Source organism: Molossus molossus, unplaced genomic scaffold, assembly GCF_014108415.1.
Source record: "Molossus molossus isolate mMolMol1 unplaced genomic scaffold, mMolMol1.p scaffold_m16_p_1, whole genome shotgun sequence".
Lineage (NCBI taxonomy): Eukaryota > Metazoa > Chordata > Mammalia > Chiroptera > Molossidae > Molossus > Molossus molossus.
In genome coordinates this window covers 135,631,672-135,648,674 of record NW_023425344.1, presented here as the reverse complement: position 1 = coordinate 135,648,674, position 17,003 = coordinate 135,631,672, and positions in this window count along the sequence as shown.

Genomic DNA, 17,003 nt, shown 5'->3' with positions numbered 1-17,003 from the left:
GTGAGAAATACATCTCTGTTGTTTATCAGCCACCCAGTCTATGGTCTTTTGTTACAGCAGCTCAAACTGACTAAAACACCAGTCCTAGTAATTTCAATGCACATGTAGATGATTCATCCAACAACTGGACTCTCAGGTACTCAATCTCTCTTTCCAGTGATCTAGTTCATTGCCACAACTCAGCTACCCATTGCCATAATCACTTGCTAAAATTTGCTCTTTCCTATTATCAACTTTAAACATTCTACTCCCTCAACATCACTTTCTCTTCTGCTCACTCTCTCTAAAAACCCCTCTCCACAATTATTTATCCCAGAAGTACTTATAATTCATTGACTCTATTCCCTAATCCACTTAGATTTCATGGACCATGACTCAATATAATCACAGTGTGACATGCAGCCTTAGTGCAAATGCTCTTTTACTGAGTGTTCACACTCACTTGGTAAAACTCTAACTCTGTTAAATCCAATTCTCCACTTACCTCCTGCTTACAACCAAACAGCTAAACATGGCTGAAGGAATAATCACACACCCATGCTAACTGAGTTCAAATTAAATTTATGATCCCAAATCTCAAATAAATCCTCAATATTGCTGGCAACTCTATATATTTTTTCTGGTTAATTTATTTTCCCTCTGTCTATGGCTACTGTTTTGCATTTTCTACTTTCTCCTCGAACACCACTTACCTTTTCATTGTTCTCAGTGATCACAGTATTTTTTTAAAGAGAAATAATCAAAAGAAAATTTCCACATTTTCTTATAACTTTCCCATGTACTACCTTCTGTGACTGTGCCTATTTAATATATCTCTTGTCCGTTCCAATGGATGAGCCATTCTTGCTAATATTCACAGCCTTCTTCACTCCTTTTTGCTCACATTCATCCTTCGTCGCCTATTCAAGAACTTCGGTTCTGTAATTGACCACTCTTTCCTCTACACCATTAAGGTTTTTCTTTTAAACTCATAATTGACCCATTCTCAGTCACACATAGACAAGATATATCTCCCTTTAAAAAGAAAAACTTAATCCCACATCCTCTCCAAGTAACATTTCATGTCTTTGTCCTTTTATGTCCAAACTCTTGAAAAGAGCTATCTTTGCAGGTTCTTTTTCTCTCTTGAATCCACTCAAATTAGGTTTTTGTTTGTTTTTTAATTTATTTTTTATTTATTAAATTTTATTTTTGTTACAGATGTTTCTCCTTTCTTACCCCATTGGCACCCTCCTCCCCATTCTCCACCCTCCCCCCCCCCGCCCCCCCCGCACCGCCGGCCCGGTCCCTGGCTTTGTTGTCCATGTCCATTGGTTACGCATATATACATTTAAGTTCTGTGGTTAATCTCTTCCCACCCCCTCTTCTAAGGGTTGTCAGTCTGTACCCTACTTCCATGTTTCTGGGTCTACCCTATTCCTCAGATGGTTATATTCATTATATCCATATATAAGTAAGATCATGTGGTATTTGTCTTTTTCTGCTTGGCTTGTTTCACTTAGGATAATACTTTCCAGGTCTCTCCATGTTGTCTCAAAAGATAAGAGATCTTTCTTTCTTACAGCTGCATAGTACTCCATTGGGTATATGTACCACTGCTTTTTTATCCATTCGTCTACTGATGGACATTTGGGCTGTTTCCAGATCTTAACTATTGTAAACAGTGCTGCTATAAACATGGGGGTACATATATTCTTTCTGATTGGTGTTTCAGGATTCTTAGGCTATATTCCTATAAGTAGGATCAGTGGGTCAAAAGAAAGTACAATTTTTAATTTTTTTGAGGTAACACCATATTGTTTTCCATAGTGGCTGCACCAGTCTGCATTCCCACCAGCAGTGTACTAGAGTCCCTTTATTTCCACACCCTCACCAACACTTGTTTGATGATTTGTTGATGGCGGCCATTCTGACAGGTGTGAGGTGATACCTCATTGTTGTTTTAATTTGCATCTCTCTGATGATTAGTGATGTTGAGCATTTCTTCATATGTCTTTTGGCCATTTGTATGTCCTGTTTGGAGAGGTGTCTATTCAGCTCCTCTGCCCATTTTTTAATTGGGTTCTTTGTCTTCCTTTTGTTGAGTTGTATGAGTACTCCATAAATTTTGGAAATTGACCCCTTATCTGATGTACCATTGGCAATGATGTTCTCCCATACAGTGGGTTGCCTTTCCATTTTGATGGTTGTTTCTTTTGCTGTGCAGAAGCTTTTTAGTTTGATGTAGTCTCATGTGTTCATTTTTTTCCTTTATTTCTGTTGCCTTAGGTGATGTATCAGTGAAAATTCTGCTCTGTATTATGTCCACAATTTTGTTGCCTACAATTTCTTCTAGAATTTTTATGAATTCACGGGTCACATTTAAGAGTTTTATCCATTTTGAGATTATTTTTGTATATGGTGTAAGTTGATGGTCTGGTTTCTTTTTTTGCATGTAGCTGTCCAATTTTCCCAACACCGTTTGTTAAAGAGGCTGTCCTTACTTCACTGTATGCTCTTGCCACCTTTGTCAAATATTAATTGAGCATAATGTCGTGGGTCCATTTCTGGGTTCTCTGTTTTGTTCCACTGGTCTCTATGCCTGTTCTTGTGCCAGTATCAGGCTATTTTGATTACAGTGGCTTTGTAGTATAACCTGAAATCTGGTAATGTGATCCCTCCAACTTTGTTTTTCTTTTTCAAGATTTCTGTGGCATTTCGAGGTCTTTTTTGGTTCCATATGAACTTTTGAAGTACTTGTTCTAATTCTGTGAAGTATGCCATTGGTATTTTGATGGGGATTGCATTGAATCTATAAATTGCTTTGGGTAATATGGACATTTTAATGATGTTAATTCTTCCAATCCATGAACAAGGTATGTGCTTCCTCTCTTTATATCTTCCTCTATTTCTTTTTTCAATATCCTGTAGTTTTCTTCAAATATGTCCTTTACTTCTTTGGTTAAGTTCATTCTTAGGTATCTTAATTTTTTTGCTGTGATGGTAAATGGGATTGTTTATTCAGTTTCTCTTTCTGTGAGTTCATCATTGGTATATAAGAATGCTGTCAATTTCTTGACGTTAATTTTGTATCCTGCTACTTTTCCAAATTCATTTATTAAGTCTAGTAGATTTTTGATGGAGTCTTTAGGGTTTTCTATGTACAATATCATGTCATCTGCGAGTAATGACAGTTTCACTTCCTCCTTTCCAATTTGGATCCCTTTTATTTTTTATTCATGTCTGATTGCTGTGGCTAAGACTTTCAGTACAATGTAAAATAAGAATGGCAAAAGTGGACATCCCTGCCTTGTTCCTGTTCTTAAGGAAAATGTTTTTAGTTTCTGCCCATTGAGTATGATGTTGACTGTAGGTCTTTCATATATGGCCTTTACTATGTCTAGACATGATCCCTCTATTCCTACATTGCTGAGTGTTTTTATCAGAAATTGATGCAGAATTTTGTTGAATGATTTCTAGCGTCTATTGATATGATCGTGTGGTTTTTATTCTTCATTATGTTTATGTGGGGTATCACATTTATTGATTTGTGAATATTGTACCAGCCTTGCATCCCTGGTATGAATCCCACTTGGTCATGGTGAATAATCATTTTGGTGTATGGCTGGATCCGATTTGCTAGTATTTTGTTCAGAATTTTGGCATCTATGTTCATCAGGGATATTGGCCTGTAGTTTTCTCTCTTCGTAGTGTCTTTTTCTGGTTTTGGAATTAGAATTATGCTAGCCTTATAAAACGAGTTTGGAAGTCTTCCTTCTTCATGAATTTTTTTGAAATAGTTTGAGAAGAATGGGTGTTAGTTCTTTTTTGAATGTTTGGTAAAAGTCCCCAGAGAAGCCATCTGGGCCTGGGCTTTTGTTTGCTGGGAGAGTCTTGATTACCTCTTCAATTTCCTTAGTTGTTATTGGTCTGTTCAAGTTTTCTATCTCTTCCAAGTCCAGTTTTGGGAGACCGTGTGTTTCTAGAAATTTCTCCATTTCACTTAGATTGTCGAATTTGTTGCCATATAATTGTTCATCGTAGTTGTTAACGATCTTTTGTATTTCCGTGGTGTTGGTTGTTACTTCTCTTTCATTTCTGATTTTGTGCATTTGGGTTCTCTCTCTTTGTTTCTTGGTGAGTCTAGCTAAGGGTCCATCAATCTTGTTTATCTTTTTGAAAAACTAGCTCTTTGTTTTATTGATCCTTTGAATTGTTTTTTTGGACTCTATGTTATTTATTTCTGCTCTGATCTTTACTATCTCCTTTCTTCTACTTGCTCTGGTGTTTTTTTGTTTGTTTGTTTGCTTTCTAATTCTTTAAGTTGTGAGGTTAGGCAGTCAATTAGAAATTTTTCTTGTTTTTTGAAGTAGGCCTGTAGTGCTATAAACTTTTCTCTCAGAACTGCTTTTGCTGCATCCCATAGATTTTGTGTTGTTGTGTGTTCATTTTCATTGGTTTCCAAGGAGTTTTTAATTTCTTCCTTAATCTCCTTGGTAACACATTCGTTGTTTAATAACATGCTATTTAGCCTCCATGTGTTCAAATGTATTTGCATGTTCTTGTTGCAATTGATTTCTAGTTTCATGCCATTGTGATCTGAGAAGATGCTTGATATAATTTCAATCTTCTTGAAATTGTAGAGATTTAGTTTGTGTCCTATCATGTGGTCTATCTTTGAGAATGCCCCATGTGTACCTGAGAAGAATGTGGATTCTGTAGTTTTGGGATATAATTTTCTGTAGATATCTATTAAATCTATTTGGTCTAATGCTTCATTTAGAGTCTCTCTTTTCTTGCTAATTTATTATCTAGAGGATCTATCCAGTGATGTCAGCGGGGTGTTGAAATCCCCTGCTATGATTGTGTTGCTATCGATTTCTCCATGGAAGTCCTCCAGAAGATTTTTAATATATTTTGGTGCTCCTGTATTGGGTGCATATATGTTTATCAAGGTTATGTCTTCCTGTTGGATAGATCCTTTCAATATTATGTAGTGGACTTTTTTGTCTCTAGTTATGGCCTTCATTTTGAAATCTATTTTATCAGATATGAATATTGCTACCACAGCTTTTTTTTCCTTTCAGTTTGCTTGGAAGATTTTTTTCCATCCCTTCACTTTCAACCTATGTGAGTCTTTTGTTGTGATGTGGGTCTCTTGTCAACAACATATAGATGAGTCATGCTTTCTTATCCAATCAGCTACTCTGTGTCATTTTATCAGAGCATTCAGTCCATTTACATTTAAGGTGATTATTGATATGTACTTATTTACTGCCATTTTTGTTTAGTGTGGTTCTATTATCTTCCTATTTCTTCTGCTAATTACAGCAGTCCTTTTCACACATATTTCTTGCATTGCTGGTTTGGTGCTAATGTATACCCTTAGCCTCTTTTTGTCTGGGAAGCTCTTTATTTAGCAATCACAGCTCAATCTTCAGCCTTTCTCTTTTCACTTTCTACCATTGGTTTTGGTGAACAAATCCATATTCCCCAATTTTCTAAGATATCTGTAATCTAACCACTCCAAATTTATATCCCTGGTACTCCAGACTTGAATATTCAACTACCTACTCAGTATCTCCCTACTGTATCTCTAATCAGCATCTCAAAGTGATGTCCCACACTGAATCTTGATGCAATTAGACTTCTTCTCCTATTGTACACTATCTTAGTTAATGGCAACTCAATCCTTTGCATGCTCAGGCACAAAACTGGAATCATTCTTGCCTCCTTACACTTAATTAATATATAAGAATAGCTTGTCAACTCTACATTTGGTATGTATCTTGCACTCCATCCCTCCTAAGTACAATACTCTTTTACCTGAATTTCTTCAATAGACTGCTGAATAGCCTCCTTTACCCTGCTTCTCCCCATCCCGTTTATATCATTATTTGATAAAATGTTATACAACTACTTAATAATTATAACAAATATTTACAGAGTACTTATGTTCCAGACATTGTTTTAAACCAGTTAATCTTATTCTTCAAAACAATTCTTTTAATCTTCAAAACAACCCTATGAAATAAGTAATTTTATTATTCTCACTTCACAAATAGTGAAGGTAAAGTACAAAGAGGTTTAAAAAACTTGACATGGTCATGTAGTAAGTAGCAGAATGATAACATTCTACTGGTTCGGTAGAATACAGATACCTCCAGCTCCACCATACAATGTATTTGCTCCACTAGAATGTAAGCTCCAAGAAGGTAGGAACTTTGGCTGTCACTGTATTGTAATATTCTCTAACAGTGGGTACTCAGTAAATAAATATTGAATGGATAAATGAATGTGTCTAGCTCCGGTTGTTTCCCTTCCCCTTCTAATTGACAATAAGTAATTAAATAAATTCATTAAATCACAACCTAAACAAGTTAGAATAAACAGGCTCAGTGTGAGACCATACAGGGTTTGCCTATGAATAAAGTCTTTGAGAAACAACTTGCTAACTGAGTAGCATTCTTTTTAACTGAATAACTGAGTCCTTGGATACTTAGGACTCTTCTAAAATATGTATTTCTAGTTTCTCATTGACCTATAAATAAATGACTTCCAGATTAACAAATTAATGCTATAACCAGAAATCTAGAACAATAATAATTCTATAAGGTTAATTTAAAAATCAGCTTAGATTTACTTAAAAATGGAATGAATTCTTAGAAATACAAATACTAACTGGTTCCAGTAGCTCATCAACCACTGGAAGAAGAGCAGACAGTGAATTTTAAAAGAAATATGAAAAAGTAAAATTTTATTATTGTTCAGTGGGACAATGGGTTCAACTAAGGAGTCTGATGAAAAAATGCTCTGTATCCTTGGAAACAGTTTATAAACTCTCCCTCAAACACACTAATCCATAAAAAGATCTTTCTGAATGCTAGTTACTCTAGTTGGCTTTTTCTGAAAAGGACTTGACCTATCAGATTAGAAAACTCTCTCTGTTGCTCAATCCAGCTCCTTCAAGTACTATCCCACAGTACTTCAAACTCCTTTGCATTAGAAATTCCTACTCTGCTTCTCAAACATCCTTTTTTTCACCATTAATTATCTTTCACAGCCATTTTCACTTAATTTATTTGTCAAATAATGTGATAACATTTACTATGTGGTTGGCATTGTTTTAAGTGATTTATAAATATTAACTCATTTAATCTTTCAAACAATCCTGTGAGAAGAAGAAACTGAGGCACAGAGAGGTTGAGTGTCCTGCCCAAGCTCTGACATTCTCAGTAACTACACCTTATCCTAATATGTGAGGGAAAAGAAACATCTGGGGAGCAAAGGACAGTGGTGTTTAAAATGAAGAAATGTGAACAACTGGAAAATAGCTAGGACCCCCACAGAGAGCAAACATACTCCATGATGTGGCCATTTACACTGAGAATTGTATGTTACAGAAAGGCAGATTATCTCATGTCACTAGACTAATTGCTTCTGGAGTAGCCTGACTAGAATTGGAGAGAAAGTGGAGGCTAAGATGAAAGGTACACATGACAAGATTGGATAAAGATGAAGAATAAGACCTAGAAAGGAAAATATACACGTACATATGTAACATTAGTCAGAATATCTTATAAATAAAAAGTTGTCAATATATAGGTGGACACGGTTTCAGAGTGATAGGAAAACAACAAACAATCCCCACATATAAGAATAGAAAGCCTTGGGTTTGTATCTATAATTTAGCAATACCTTTGATTGGTGGCATTTGGTACTATCATTATAAAAATCTAGCTTCTTGTCTGGACAGTGTGGCTCAGTGATTGACCATCGGTGCATGCAACAAAAGGTCACTGGTTCAATTTCCAGTCAGGGCACTGCCCAGGTTATGGGCCCCATGCCCAGTGTGGGGCATGCAGGAGGCAGCCAATTGATGTTCTCTCTCTTTGATGTTTCTATCTCTCTCTCCCTCTCCCTTTCTCTCTCTCTAAAATCAATAAAGAAAAAAAATTAACTGTTTTTAAATCTAGCTTCTCAAACAGAATTAAGTCAAAGCAGTAAAAGTAGTTATATACTTAAGTCACTTGGACAACAATTATTTGCTGAGTGGCACTGTACTTTGATAGTGCCATAGGAAACATAAAGGTTATCAATTTAAGGTGACCCTGATCCTCATACAACCTAAATTCAGAACAAGAGGGCTTAAATTTGTAACATACTTTTCGTTTCCTAATATTCTATTTATTTGGATTTGAGAGGCTATGAATTTGAGGCTATTTTTCACTAAAGGTTAAGTTTTTTTCCCTAAAGAGCAAATAATGAATCACGGTGCCCTGGATAGATCTCAAAGTTTTTTGACAAAATGAGATGGAGACTATAACAATCTCTCCCTTGATTTTGGTGTTTTATAGAGTAAGAAGTCTGTATTTTATAGTCAATAAACATTAGTTAGCTTTGATATATGAGCATATCTATTTAGCTCTTACTTTAAATACAAACATCTAAGGATAAATTGATACCTTTATTACTAACATTTTATATTTCATCTCACCATAGTTTGACCATTAGTTTCTCAATAAATTTTTATTGAGAATAAATATTGATATTATTCTTTTTATTATAGTTGAAAAACAATATTATACTAGTGTACAAAATAGTGATTTACCACTTATCGACATTACAAAGTGATCACCATAAGTCTAGTAACCATCTGTCACCAAGCAAAGTTTTTACAATATCATTGACTGTACTCCCAATGCTGTACATTATACGCTGTGACTTACTTATTTTATAACTGGAAGTTTGTACTTCTTAATTTCCTTTATCTTTTTTCACACATCACCCCACTCCCTCCTCGTCTAGCAACCATTGTCTGCCCTTTGTGTCTATCAGTACCTTTATTTTTGAGAACTGATTAATCCTAACCTTTTTTACTTAAGTTTAGAAATGTTTCAATGTGTTCTTTGTTCTAAAATCTCTTGCCAGATTTTGATTTTAAAAGCTCTTGTATACATTCTTAAATGTTTTGTGGCAAAAAAAATGGCTAAATTTCTGTTTGTTACAAGAAATGTCTGGTTAGGCATTCAAAGTTTTCTCTTATAAGCTCCTAAATATTTGCAGCTGAAAAAAAAATTAATGACAATATTTATAGCAGAGCATATTCCTTCTGGTCTCTGGCAAGCCCTATAGCCCATACTTTCCTAGTCATGAAGTAATATAAAACTCACTCTTACAGATGAAGGGGAAAATATATGTTGCACATTCATTCTGAAACAACAAAACCAGAAATGGGCCTCCATGTTTCCCAGAATGGGCATTAAGGAACTGAGTACAGGGATCAGCTAGCCTTATTGTACCCTACTCCCAGTAACTAACTACTCTTACTTTCTCTTGTTTTCTGTGTTTTTTTTTTTTTTTTTTAAATTTCTTTATTGATTTTAGAGAGGGAGGAAGGGAAAGGGAGAGAGATAGAAACATCAATGAGAGAGAACATTGATTGGCTGCCTCCTACATGCCCCCCATGGGGGATTTGGCTCACAACCTGAGTGACCTCTTGGTGCATAGGTTGATGCTCAATCACTGAGCCACACCGGCTGGGCCTTACTTTCTCTCTTGAAGGAGTTGGTTAGTAGAGCTATTGGTCAAAACTCTAGTTATCATGTTCTACCATACCTTAGTTGTAGAGAAAGGATGTATTGTCTTACACCAAACTCAGCTGTATAAATCTGTTTTCTCTGTGGGAGTCCTCAGGTGCACAGGAGACCAGCATGGTGGAAGGTTCAGGGCTCAATGGAAGGCCCAGAGCTTCATAGATTCGAAAATGATTCCTACATCTTAAACACCAGAAATCACATGACAAAACCCATATGTCAAAGTTGTGTCTATAAATTTTCTTTACTTTTTCTCCTTTACTCCTTAAAGAGAGTTCTTGAGTCACTCTACATTCCTATGAATAGTTCCTTACCAACCATTTTAAATAGGATTAGAGGCACTGTTTTCTATTTAAGCGTGTTACATTATGAAAATCCCAGTATAGATATAAACAGCCTTGGGGGGGGGTATAGACTTTTCAAGCACATTTCGAAAGATTAAAAATTTATTTTTAAAAAACTGATTTCCCCCCTCAAAAATTACAGTATAAAAAAATCAGTGTTGGTCAAAATACAAAGTGGAGCAAAAGTAGGTGTACAGTGGTGAGTATGAGAAACAGTTTATTCTTGTATTATTTTTCCATATGAAAACTGTAAATCTACTTTAGCTCCACCCTGTATAATTGATGGTCTACCCACTAGCCTCTCCGTCTAGCCTTCCATTTTCTCACTGGAACATCCATTTGTCTGTCTTATTACTGATGAGCCAAGCCTATCTCCCAGGAACATTTTTATAAGATCCTTGTTCACAAATATTTTGCACTATAAGATTATATTACTAATCTATTAAATGATAAAAATAGTTTATATTTCAAATAAGTCTTAATGCAGACAACATAGAGTTGAGAAATTGTGGCTATGTTAAGGCATTAGTCCATACATTTAATAATTGAATCAAAGTACTTTTGGGTTAAATAAAGAAAAACTGAGTCTGAGTTTCTTTCCTTTAAAGAATTCAATTCCCTAAAGAGGGGGGTGGTGGGGAAGAGATAAAACACAGAACTTATATTCATGTATGCATGAACAGTGGACATGGACAACAAACTGGGGAAAGGGCAGGGAGGGAGGGGGAGGGGGGAATCAGTGGGGGAAAAAGGAGAAACATCTGTAACAAAAATTAATTAATAAAAAAAAGAGTTTTCAAATGGACCAAAATAATTTCAAACATATGACTTTGTTAATGCAAATTTACAGATTAAGTTATATATTGATGATATCATAATAAAAGGGGTCTTCACATATTAAAAAAAAAAAAGAATTCAAACCATATCTGATTGCAGTTATTTGTTTCAGAACAAAGGATAATGTGTTAAATTCAAGAATCTAGCATAAAGTCCATTTTTCACATTTGTTTTTACCTAGAATTTTCTAATAAAGGTATTTGTCTTTTATTTGCAAAATAATACTGAAACATTAATTCCTTCTTTCCCATGCCATTGGATTTAAAAAACAACAGCAACTACTTTTCTCCTTTAAAATTCTATTTATTTTACTAATAGATTTTTCTTTGGGGTAATATAATTCAGCACCTGACACATAATACTTGTTCAATAAATATTTGTTCAATTAAATTGAATGTTTAAGCTTGTATTCAGTTCTAAGGGCTAATATTTGCCAAATGTTTCATGCAGACCTCCTGAGCACCCTCTTTACCATTAAAGAGATTCCCTGTCATTGCAACAAGTCATTGTTTGAAGAATATTATGATCCCATCCTTGAGAACAATGCTACCGCATTTTAAATAAATACATTAGCATATGAAAAGAGAGTCATTAAAGAGTCACTGCAAATAAACATATTTATAATTAATATAAATTATGATTAACAGTAATAAAAAGGTAGACCAAATCCTATTTCAATGTTTTACATATCAATGTTTTATGTTGATTTTATTAGAGACACAGTAGTATATAAAACAAGGAACATGGGGAAGGAAGGACAGGTGAAGGCATAAAGAATTAATTTGAGTATTAGTAATTTTGTTTCTAAATGTTTTAATAATAAAACATATTTGAATTAAGTGAAAAATGTATTACCTAAAACAACAGAAGAACTGTCCTGGCTTCTTTGAAACACACTCTATACATTCCCTCCTGATACAACTTTATAGATTACAGAAAAGACAAGGTTGAGTACCAGTTCCTAAGCCTACTTCTTTATATTCATATTTTTTTATACCTAATTCCAAATTCTCCTCTGGACTTGAATGGCTAGTTTCATGATACAAGCTTAAGGATTTAATAAAAAATCTTATATCTTAGGGAGAGCAGCAAAAGTTTGAGAACATAAGGCCACTCTTTTGGAAATTGAATACTAGGGTTGTGGTACTGGTGCGGGAGAAGAGAAAATTTCCTCCATTCAGTAGAAGCCCCATTGGTGGGAGTCTTCTCCCAAAGGTCTTAAATGGAGATGTATGGGGTCAAATTTAAGAGATAGTAACTGTAAGAGAAATAGTAAGGCCAAATCCAAACACAAGCCTAAAAAGGCTTAAATATGTTTTCTTCATGATCTACCGCCACACCAGGACCAGATGGTGTCTTCCACTTTGTAAGCTCCAACAGATTGTTGACAAGTAAGTTCCCTTCAGTCCTCTACCTTTAGACTGACCTGTACTAAGGAAGCAAAGGTTTTAAGTTTTTCATGTTTCAAAGCTATGGTGGGTGAGCTTTTGTGAGAACAAGTTTAGCCTATATCTGTAGAAGTAAGGTATCTAGAAGAGAGAAAACTCAAACAGTAGATATTTTTATTTCCAGTGCTAGATCACCCAAGAAACAGAGTATGAGAACCTAGGGGAAACTTCTTTCCTTTGCTTTTGCCAGTTGACCATAAAAATAGCGCATTTGCATCACACAAGCCTTTAATTTATAAGAATTTAACCATATGACAGACAAAAATAAAAAACTGTTTAAATTGTAGATAGAAATCCAGTCACCATTCCAATTCTCTCTATAGGCATTTACCCTGAGCATGGACATCTCCCACTCAAGGGCAGTCTCAGTTCCTATTGGGCTCTCACCCACCGACCTCTCCATGAGTGAGACTTTGGTATCCAATGAATTCAATGACACAAAGACACATATTTTTATCCAACGCGGACCTTAAAACACAAGCCAACTACTTAATCTGGTGCTTAACAGAGCTGTCTCATCCAGTGCCAGAGGGTACAATGCCTATGTGGGGTATAACGGAAGGTACACTGCCTGTGTGGGGTATAACAGAAGGTACACTGCCTGTGTGGGGTGTAACGAAAGGTACACTGCCTGTGTGGGGTATAACAGAAGGTACACTGCCTGTGTGGGGTATGACGGAAGGTACACTGCCTGTGTGGGGTATGACGGAAGGTACACTACCTGTGTGGGGTATAACGGAAGTGATGCATTTGCCTTCAGTGTGGCTCCTTCCAAAGGAGTTTCCAAGAGTAATTTCAACAACAGCCAAATCTTACCTTACCTACTTCACTGCCTTTAGAGCCCAAACCCCAAACTATATTGGATTCCAGTCATCTTCACCCTCGCAGAGATTTAGTGAAGAATCCTCACCCTGCTCTCACTGCGTTCTCCTCCGATTTAGTCAGCCTCCTGGAGCCACACTGGCAGGCTCAGCTCATCCTCTGGAGCTGCTAGCTCTCCCCAATTCTTTGTTGTTTATTAGACCAAAGGATAGTAAAAACATATTTAACCTTAGTCCATATTTATACTTTCCAGCTATCTGAGGACACCTTTTACACATCTTCCCTCGAGTATCCGAATTCACTTACAAATAATCCCAACTAACTTCCTTTGTTTCATGCAGCTGCACTCTACCTAAGGCACAGAGCATGTGTGCAAAGAAACTCCAAAAATAACACTGTGTGTTCCACACACCACACAAAAAATGTTATGAGGTATGTCTAAAAGCAAACCTAGAGAACAAAGGATACATAACAGAGTTGAGTGGTAAGTACCATGATAAGACCAAGAGAGTGAGCAGGAAAAAATGAGTTCAAGTCATAAAATTTGGGTGATAATTCAGAGTGGCAAAAGCAGGCATTTAGTTGAATTTTTGCCAACACAGCCCTAATAAAAGTAAATTCTTCACTCTATAGACTTAAAAATATATTTAAAGCCCTGGCCAGTTTGGCTCAGTGGTTAGAGCGTCGGCCTGCGGTCCTGAGAGACCCGGGTTCGGTTCCCGCTAAGGGCCCGTACCTCGGTTGCGGTTTGTCCCCGGCCCTGGTCGGTCGTGTGGGTGGTGGCCACTTGATGTGTCCCTTTCACGTCGATGTTTCTCTCTCTTTCTCTGTTCCTCTCTCTCCCTCCCACTCTACCTGAGCAAAAAATGGAAAAATGTCCTCGGGTGAGGATAAAAAAAATATATATATATATATAAATATTTTAACTTCAAATATATAGGAAAACTACATAACTAATCATTGCATATTATAAATAGAGGCATATTATATATGAGGCTTCATGCCCACTTAAAAAATCACCATAAGTATTCTAAGGGTTTGGTAAACATAACGTGACCCAGTGTGTGTTCATGGACTGGACATTGTGCACCAACTGGCCAGACCCTGCAGTCAGCCTATGGACCTCGCAGTCAGCATATTGACTAAGATATGTCCAGTCCAAAAATGCACAATATTTCACTGTGCTCCAAAGCTTCTACAGTCAAATACACTGAAACCTTTGTCTTACTTTTTTTCTCTACCCTTCCAAAATTATGTATTTTTTAATGTGGAGGGTTCATATTTTCCCTTAAGCCATGGTCTGTCAGCTTACCTAGTAGTCAATCAAGTTTGCTGTTAGTTTTAATGTTATCCTGATCAAGGAAAAGTGTGTGCCTGGTTTTCATAGCCTTCCTACCATAAAGCGCTTTCCCCGGTGTAAATTCACCCTCCTCTGCTGCAGTTTAGATCTCAAAACAGAGACCTGGACAGTCAGGCTGAAATCCTCTGGTCATACCATTACAACAAATAATCAGTGTGAGAAAGAGGTGGGCTGACTCCTCTCCAGGCTGCTGTTGTGTTCTTTGCGAGGAGGGCAGAAAACAGCATCCACAACATGGGGAGCGCCGGGAAGGACATGTTAGAGTCCAAATTGCATTTAATCACAGGCTGAGTCTACACTAATTTTATTTCTGATCCAAACAGTATAAGTTTAATTATCAGCATTACCAATAATTATAAACCAATTCAGATAAATTAAAAACTAACTCTGACATGTACATAAAAATCAAAGCTTCTGAAAGTTTAATAAGCTTGGCAGTAACTTACAGAATCACATCATTATTGTTAATGTCAGTGTGCCTCTGTATTTCCTGATGCAAGCCAGAGTCAAAACACTATTTTAATTAAGTAAGTAATTAATTAAAATGAATGAAACATTCTTGAAAACTCAGAAACCCTAGAGGGTTAGATTAGAGGAACTAGAATCAAGACTAGAATCCAGGAATTCCTAAGCTAACTTGTGATGGGGATGTCAATTTACCCTACATTCAGTAACTCTTCATGTATGTAAAATGTATGTCATGAAAAGTATGTCAATAAACTCACTCACTGGTTGTTATCTATCACTTAACATCTGTAAAAGACAATTACAGAAACATTTTCTAAAAATGTGTGTATAAAATAAACCACACAGACAGTTGAATCAAAATATTGATATATGGGGGAATCAAGGAAGTTGAGATGAATGACTTTTTAATTTTTTTCCTTTTTATTGAATTTATTGAGGTGACTCTAGTTAATAAAAGAATATAAGTTTCAGGTGCACAATTCTACAACACGTCATCTGTACACTGTATTGTGTGTTCACCACCCCAACTCAAGTTTCCGTCCATCGCCATTTATCCCCCTTTTCCCCTCCTCCACATTCCCACATCTCTGATTAAGTGATTTTTAACTTTCTCATGTTGCCCTTTAATCATATCTTATGGGTTTAAATATATACTCTTTGCAAAACAAACATTTTGCTCATTGCCTTTGGCTCTGGGTCTTAATTTTCTAAACAAAAATATATGGTGGAAGGAAAAAGATTGTAAATGTTAATTACCAGATGAAAAGGTTCATTTAGGCTTGAACAAAACACATCATAACATCATGCTGAAGAGAAAATAATAGGGGGTGCTCAAACTTTACCAATGACTGTGCAGCCAACATAGCAGCCTCTTCATTTCTAAAGGCACTGTTCTGCCAGTTTTACAGTTTCTGTTTTGTCTGTAATCCCTCAGAGCCTCCAAGTAAAGTAAACACCCTCTGCAGCCACCCATGTATTTGGAGATGCTGACTTCATCCTGAAAGGCTGTCTCTCCCAGGAGAGGTCAAACAGAGGAATCTCAGAGGTACACTGATCCCCTCCTATCTGCCCAGGTCCTCTCCTCCAGAAGGTCTTTCTTCCAGAAGCTCTGAGGGAATGCACAAAGAGGCAAATTTACCCAGCAGCGGAGAGCCCACAGGTCAAACAAGAAAAATCACTCCTCCTCAGAAATGACTGGCATTATAGAGGAATGGACGCTTCACATCCCTCTTCTGGGAAAATTTCCCCCCGAGGCGCTCATGTTTCTGTCTCCTGTAATGAGGAGGAGTAAGTGCAAAGAAGGGAAGAAAGAAGATATGCTGCCTAAATTCCTGCCTATAATACCATTATTTCCTCCTGAAAGAAATTAAAAGAGAAAATAAAAGCAAAAAGTGCCCTCTCTGTGGTGGAGGGAAAGAACAACAGTCCCACCTGAACCAAGAGTCCAGAAAAGTAAAAGGAGAGAAAACTGTTCACCTGTCACATCACTAAGTCCTCTTACCAACCATGTGGCATGCAAGATTTAGCAAAGCCTGCTATGATACAGGCAAATACATCAGGCTCTTAATTTCATATTTGAAGAAAATAAAATTAAGGACTAGTTATCAATTACACAGATTGCTATAAGTCATTTGCCAGATTAAGAATAGAGAAAATTCCAGAAGAAACTTTATCTTCTGGAAAATTTGCATTAAATGCTATGGAATATAGATCCAAATTACCAGTTTCACCCACAAAACACAGGCATTTCTTATATACACTTGATTTTCTCATGAATTAAAGGCAGGCATTTTGATATATATGGTATAATCAAGGCATAAACGTTACAAGCTAGACCTTGGTAGTGATGATTAGATGTTTTTATTACATCTTTATTTTTTAATAATTTCATTACACTTTAATCTCAGCCAAGGTGCTAAACTGTGATGTATATGTCTTTTCAAAATATTGGATCTCCCTTAATTTTGTATTAAAATACCAGCATTATGTCAAGTGTTCACCAGTATAAGTCCACACTAGCCTTACATTTAAATATTTTTGAAGACCAATTTTTAGATTTATCCAGCATTTAATATGAGTATTTACTCAGGAATGTCATGATTCAAATGTGAAAATCTGTTCATTTTTTTAAATAAAGCATCTTGGACAA